The following is an 8,239-nucleotide window of genomic DNA, read 5'->3' on the forward strand; positions in this document are numbered from 1 at the left end:
TCAACACGAACAACACACATGACCATGTAGATGCCAACTCTTGCCAAGTGTCTACACGGACTCCATTTCCTCAACTGAAAGCTCACCCCCTAATAACCAGTCGCAGAGCTGGATGGAAGAGTGTCATCAAAAAGCCAGTTTGCCTCCATGCTGCAGCACAGTCCTTCAGGCTGGTAGCCCTTGCATGTACACTGCAAGGCCAGTCTAAATCAGAAGTGCAGCCTCGAAGTGTTACCTCCTCAAAACTCTGGCTCTGGACCATTTATGAACCCTAGCTCAAAGTCGTAGTTTCCTGATTTTAATAGATAAGTTTATGATCAATTTTATCCTCTGACCTTTACTTTTTCTTTATTCTTCCCAAAGTACTTTATAAAGCATAGAGAAGTGTTTATCTGTGACCTAGACATTGCAGCAGTATTAAGACAAGACTAATTTAAAGTGTTGACTTTCTTTCATCCCATAAAATTTTTTTCAAAGATTTTATTTATTTATTTCACGGAGAGGGACAGCACAAGCACAGGGGAGCAGCAGAGGGAGAAGGAGAAGCAGACTCCCCGCTAGGCAGGGAGCCCAATGTGAGCCTTGATCCCAGGACCCCGGGGATCATGACCTGAGCTGAAGGCAGACGCTTAACGACTGAGCCACCCAGGGGCCTTCATGCCAAAAAATTATTTAAAATATAGTATCAGGAGAGCAAAGAGGCTTCCGAGATCATCTGGTTGGAGCCCCTCATTTTGCAAAGAGGAAATGGAGGCCCAGAGTGGGAGAGCAACTTGAAAAGGGGCAAACATCTAGGAAGTAGCAGACCCCCTGCTGTGTCCTAATTCAGGGCTCTGCTGCTGGGCCACACGTGCTCCAGCCACTGCAACGCAACCAAAAAAGGCCCTTTTCTAGCATCCCACCATGCTTTCTTCCCCGGCAGCTTGGCGGGGGTGCGAGTCTCTGAAGTGTAGTCTCTGTGTGGTGTGACAGTGTAAACCAGAGGTTAGGCTGCAGCAAGGAGGAGGCGAGCACCTCAGGGAGGTCATATTTATAGGGCAGAGTGCCTCTCCAATCCCTACAACATCCTGGTGCCTCCGTGTCTGCGGGCTAAGAAATCAGGGCATAGAAAGGGGCTTTCTTGGGCAGCGTGTAAGCAGGCGCGCAGCTGCCCTGGCCGCCGCACAGTTCTCCGGGAGCAACCAGGCATCGATCCAGCACCTCTGAGAACTGCCGTCTTCCCTCCGCCTGCGGAAGGATGCATCGCTCCAGCGCTGCCAGGCTGCGAGCGGAGAAGCGCACTACGGCGCTACACCATTGAACCAAAACGGCCCCTTTCACAGCGCGCGGCCATCATTCTCAGTACTGGATTACTTTATAGGGAGACGTGGGGCAAAACAGAGGGGTGTGGTGTAATGGCCACTCTCAAATATTTCAACGATTCTATTTTTTTTTAACCTGACTTCAAGAAACGTAGATTTCCTCGAACTTTAAGGGATCTGAGAACTCAGCAAGTAGAAAATACCAATTAACTGAGGCATCCTGCCTGTAACAGGCTTAAAGCCTTTCAACTTATTTTATGTTTAAAATAAGTTATAAAACTTAATTTGGTAACTTGTACTAATAAAGCATTTCCCAGGAGAGGGAGAAGACTCAGGCTGTTACCTAAATATTTTATGGGTCTGTGAATTCCGCATTTAAGTGCTTTCTTTGTACCTTGAACACACGCCCAGGTAGCCCAGAGCTGCTTATGATTCTAGGTAGCTTTCCAGAGACACGATCCACAGAACGCCTACCATGCACCAGGCGCTTTACAGGCAGAGGCAGACAGCACTAGTAACTAATTCTTCTCTTCTCCCTGCTGCCACGCTTCCTCACTACCTTGCATACCATTACAGGAGAAATCTTCCTAAAATATCTCTCTGATCTTGTCACTCATTTGCTCACACGTTTTTGAGTAGCTAGCCTCTGCTTTCAGAAGAATCTAATTGCCTTAGCTTGACATTTGCAATGTCCCATCCTCTAGTGGTTACTCACTGTCTCTCATCTTCCTCGGGCTCTCCCCGGCTCCCCAAAGATGGATTCTTTTCCACTTGTGCCATATGCTCATGTTTTTCCTCTACCTGAAGTGCCTTCACTCCGCGCCACCCATTACCACCCTGCCTAATTCCAAGTGGCTGCCCCTCCTCATCAATTCACCTTCTCCTAATTCCCTGAACATTTATTATCTGTACCATTCATCTGCTCATATAATATCATATATTGTCTTATACTATTGTTATTTTTCTACGCCTTCAATTACAGATATACTGAGTTATCTGTAAAGTTCAAGGGAATGTACAGTTTAGGTATTCGATAAATAAGAATTATAGTATAGGAAGTAAACATGTACACAAATAACATTATTTATCATCACATGGTAAGTTCGATAAGAAAGTTAGAGAGTAGGAAACCAGCGCAAAGAAAAATCACCTGCAACTGAGGGTATCAAAAAAAAAAAAAAATTCATGCAGAAGGCAGCATTTGACCTGAATCCTAAAATTTGGATAGCATTCTATGATATCTTAGACATACTAGATTCTCCAAGAATATGTGTTGACTGAATAAATAACAACGAATTAATAACCCATGAAAACTGATACAAAGTACAGGGCAATTTATCAAAAATCACCTGCTAACTTAAGGAAAGATTAGAAAAGCTTTTGTAAATGGCTCATGAGCAGTTCTCAATCCAAGTAGACATTCAAGCAACAGCACTTCCTAGAAACTGGAAGGCAGTAGCATTCTTACTGAGGCAGATTTAGGTGTAGTTACAGGGGATCATTCCTTAGAGAAAGTCAACTAACCTCTCCCACCCCTGATCTTGTATCATGATCTACTAGAGATCTGCAATATTGTTGTGCTCTTCCAGTGATGGGCAGTCTCTGAGAGCCAACAGAGTGAAGGGCACAGCCCTGCCTTTTCGGTGCCTGTACCTCTAAGTTTCTCCTGGAAGTCTCTTCTTTCCAGGGGGAGGAAAATACTCCCGTTTTAACCTTTCTGAGAACAGAAGACTGTCTTGAAGGCAGCTTCACAGGCATGCCACTTGTCTTCTTTCTAACAACTTCCATGGAGACAGTCTTTCAGTCCATGTTACAGTTGGGGAAATAAAGGTATCAAATAGGGAACTCCTCAAAGTCACAGAGCAAAGCAGCAGCAAGTAGAAACTACATCAAGGGACCGGGGTCTTCTGCCCCAAGTCCAGTGGGTCATGCCATCTGCAGTTAACTACTTGGAGTAGGCAGAATTTGTCTCAGGACTTCCTCTGACAGTGGGACCTTTTGAAGACCTTGGTCTCTCTATGTACTAACAGACTGTATCAACTCTCCCGCCTGCCATGTTCTGAGCTTCCCACCCCCACAGCCACAGACATTACAGGTACCTAAAGAGCAGGCTATAAATATTAATCAAGAGAGTGAAGTTCATGCCTCAGAATGTTATGACAGTCGGAATAACACATGAGACAGAAATTGCTTCCACTGAATAAGACGACATCTTTTCTCTGCGTGAAGCTTCTGCCTGCAATGTAATTTCCTATAGAGGTGGCAGCATGAAGAGTAGAAAGGCAAACCAATGTGGTTCCTTATAATGAATACATTGATGAAATCTTATGAAAGTAAATAAAGCCCCTGTAAAACACTAGGAAATTTCTTTGAAAATAGCCCATAAATTGGTCATAAAGTTTACCTCAGTCTAAAAGCCCAGGCCATGAATATAATTAGGATTCAACTAACAGAATCCAGGCCAAGGGTGAGGAGGGGTCGAAGTACTCAGCAGTGAGGAGGGACCAACCAGAGAAAGGTTGGGTAGGAATGTTAATTGCCTCTTGAATATAGCCCTGAGGAGATTCATCCTCTTTTGGGGTAAGGCCCAGTGATGGGGATGAGAAGTTAATGATAAAAATTTCACCTCTCGACTAAGCTCCTGGCTTTGTGCAGTCAAGAGCAGTTGTGATTATTCCCAAACCTGGAATATTTCTCAAGTACTATTGAGCTGAAAGACACAGGAAAGGTATAGAGACTGGTTCCAAAAATCCTGGAATTTTTATAAACTTAATAATTAAGAATTTAAAACAATTATGCTGGTCTCAGTTATTGGTACTTTGTTGAGGAGGCATGTTTATATTAATAGTTCATGTTTCTGTATCTTATAGAGGTTTACAAATGATTTTTACCTATATGACTTCATTTGCAGTCCCACCAAGTGTGTAAAGAAAATTAAGAGGCTGAGAAAATTTACACAGCTAGCTCAAGGCCAACTAATGTCCCTGAAGGCTCAAGGGGATTCACCAGTTAGAATTTCTTTGAGTCATTCCATCAGGGTGACCTACTGTGCCGAGGAGGTGTTGGAGGCTGGCTGCACATTACATGATGGCCAGGGTCACTAGTCCATGCGTGAGATAATCTCAGTGAAAAGCAGATGAGAAAGGGTATGTATTCTTCCATTACTGTGTGTCTGTGTGGGCTTAAGGAATACAGATCTCTCACTAAAGAAGACTTTGGGAACCTACTTCTCTCTGGTGCTAGATAAGAGAAGCACGAAAAGTCTACAGGTGGTGCTGCAGACCCCTGACTGTGCAGTGTAAAATAAAAGATAAGTTATATATATATATATATATATACACATATATATATACACACACACATATGTTCACACACATACACGTACATAAATGTAAATTTAGTATATATGTGTACATGTATACGTGTATATATGTGTATATATTTAGGATAAACCACCTTCTTACAGTAAAATGGATGCAGGCATTATTAACATTTAGGATCCAGAAAAAAGTGTGAAATTCAGCAATTCTTGTAAAATTCTTGTAAAAAATATTGTAAAAAATTGTTGTAAAAAATAAAAACATGTAAGTGTAACGTGGAACCGAATATAGTTATTAACAGACTCCAGAAATAAAAGACAGAATACACCAAGTTCTTAATGAGCGCATTATTTATATAGAAATTTCCCCCCCAAAAAAGAATTACAGATCTTCAGACTTTTCAGTGAATGACAGCATGGTGTATAAGGGGTATGGCTTAAAAATTACAAAGACCTCTAATAATTACCTTTATTTGTCCCTTGCTGCATTACATGACCAATGCGACGCCCGAGAGACTCCTGGGTACAACATGGAAGCACGGCCACCAGCTTTACCTCCCAAAAAACTAAGTTCAAAACCCACTGCTCTTATTAGGTGATTGTGAGTAAGATTCCTAACATGTACATGCATCAGTTTACACGTCCATGAAATGAGGATAATGATCTAATACCTACCTCTAAAAAGGCTTAAAAGATTTCTTAAAAAGCAATATATATGAACATGCTTTGTAAACTGTGAAATAACCTAGAAATGTTAGTGGATTTTCTTATTTCCCTTATTAAATTCAGCCTTCTAAATAGGTAGCTTTTTTCCCTAAATTTTATAGACTTAGCTTGTGGCAAACATTGCACGTAAGTGTGGTAATTTTTGAAGCCATACATGTTGCACTCACTGCTATAGCCTCTTATTGAACACGTAGACTAATTTCTACAATGACTGGCTGGGATCCATTTCAAAATGACCACAATTTCTCTAAGCACCGTATGCGAGGCCTTTTGTTGTTCCTCCCATCAAGAGGTGGAGTCTATGTTTTCAATCCTTGAATCTAGGCTTTGCTGTATGATCTGCTTTGACCAACAAGATATTAGAAGATGTGACTCAAGCAGATATGAAAAAGGCAAATTAGGACTTGCCCTCTTTTGCTGCTGGGACCCTATGAACAAGTCCACACTAGCCTTCTGGGTGATGCCATGTGGAGAAAGGCTCCTCAATCATCCAACCCACCCAGATGGCACCCCAGACATGGGAGTGGGTGAGGTCATCCATGATCATCCAACCTCAAACATGAGAAATAATAAATGTTATTTTCTTAAGCCACTAAATTTTGGAGTGTTTTTTAATGCAGCAAAAGCTAACTGATACTTTGGCCTAAAATGTTGCCATAGCTACAGAAATTTCCAAAAACATCTCTTCAGTGACTTGTTTAGGAAATAACTACTCCTATTTTCAAAAGACCTCTAAGACTTTAAAATACTATATTTGTGTGCAGTTATCATTTTATCTGAAAAAGTTACTCGGCTAAAGGAACCAAGGTACCAAGCAAATCCTGTAAGACTTATAGTCATTAAAGATGACCCAGGAAGTAAACAGTAGTTTGGTTAAGTTTCTAAAAAGCCAATTGCAGAAATTTTAGCAGAGGCCCCCTTAACTACCATTTCTTTTCAACCAAACCCTCAAATTCATTCTTTATTACACCCTCCTCATCCACTATCACCTACCCTGCCCCTCACTTAGCGAAGTTCTGAGCAGCTCCCTCCAGCCTATTAAGATTTTTTATTTCTGAATTGTGGATGATAGTCCTGACTGTTCCACATTTGAGAATGGAAATAAGAAATCCTTTTCAACAAAACAAAGCCTAAAGTTTCTATAATCAGATCATATTTGGAATTATATCAACAGAGTTATAAGATTTGCTGAGTAAATTCAGTACAATAAATATACCACAGTGATAAGTCCATGAGAAACTGAAAAGAAAAGTAACAAATCACTGAATCAACAAAATATGAAGAAATGTGGAAATATGGTTATGTTAGGATATTAGGCCTAGAATAACATACTGAAAGCAGATAACATTTTTCCAAAGATGATATAATTTAAATTGCACTAAAAAGAGACACATGGTGGAATTTTTTAATCACACACATAAAAAAAAACTTCTATAAATCACCTCAACAAAATAAAAAATGGGGAATATTTATTCATATAGGGTATACATAAATGTAGTAAAATGCCGAGCACAAGAGACATAACTTCAACTAAACATGGAAATATGATGTAATTAAACAAGGACACACAGTTATGACACTCCAGACTATTCCCCTTGCCCAATTAGCAACCATCAAAAGCAAACTTATCTGGGTTAAGTCCCACAAAAATGAGCCCAATTACATTAATCAGATTGTAATGGTCAATTAATAACCATAATACAATACATATAATAAATAATAATACTAACCGTAATACAAGCCAATAAAGTTTTATTGTACTTTGCAGAATTAGGTAATTATTATATTGTCCTGAAGTTTCATATCAAAAGTAACTCTAGAGTAACTGGACCACTGTATAAAAATATTTAACCAGTACTTATTTATTCAGTGCCTACTATCTGTAAGTCAGCCATTACACAGAATTTCTTTGTTCAGTTGGTGTTCCAAATGTTTATTTTAAGTCCTGTTCATTTGAACTTGGACCACGCTTTATCCCAAAACATCCCAGTGAGTTTTATCAGAAAAACTCATTCATCCCCTTAGGTACATTTAACTTTTACTAGCCCTCCAGCTACCACAAAATGCACGGCTGCATTTCAGTAGAAAGAGAGGTGCTACATTACAGGCACTTCTGTGTGGCATTCTCTGGTCTTACCTCTTCCCGCTACCTAAACCACATTAAACTATCCAAGCTTCCATGAATATGCCACATGCTTTAACACCATCGTAACTTCTGCTTAGGCTGTTTTTTCCACCACCTCCAACCATCATCACCCTCCCAAACACATACTTGCACACACATACACACACACTGAACTGCTTTTCAAATCTTCAGTACATGTTTCCAGGCTAGATTCAAATACCACGCCGCCTTTATGAAGCCTTGGTGTTTCCCCAAAGCTAAGTCAGACCACAATTTGAACCATTTTTAATAAATATGTATAAAATAATTCCATTATAGCATCTAACAAACAACAATAATTTATCTGTTTATGCATTTGTTTTCCATTAGACTGTAAGCTTTTCAAGACAGTCTGTCTTTTATTCTCCTTTATGTTCTCAAGTTTCAGCACAGGACCTGGAATCTAATGGCCGCATAATAAATGATGAGTAACGAATGAATAAATGAATGAAGGAGTGAGTGAATGATGAAGACTGGGGTAAGAATCAAAGTGTCAAAATTACCCTTCCAGGCCTGCCACCAACTACCTGAGTAACCTAAGAGCAATAAGCCTTCTGAATCCAATTTCTTCCTGTTAAGTAAGAGAGTTGGATTGGATCATCTAAAGATCTCTCAAATAGTGGCAATAAAAAAGAAATAACACTTTTTGAGCTCCTTCTAAATGTGAGACACCGGCTCGGTGCTTTACACTCACATTAACACCAATCTTTATAACAATCCTACAAAGTG

Source organism: Callorhinus ursinus, unplaced genomic scaffold (assembly GCF_003265705.2).
Source record: "Callorhinus ursinus isolate GAN/ISIS: 27379988/994484 unplaced genomic scaffold, GSC_fseal_2.0 scaffold6, whole genome shotgun sequence".
NCBI classification, from domain to species: domain Eukaryota; kingdom Metazoa; phylum Chordata; class Mammalia; order Carnivora; family Otariidae; genus Callorhinus; species Callorhinus ursinus.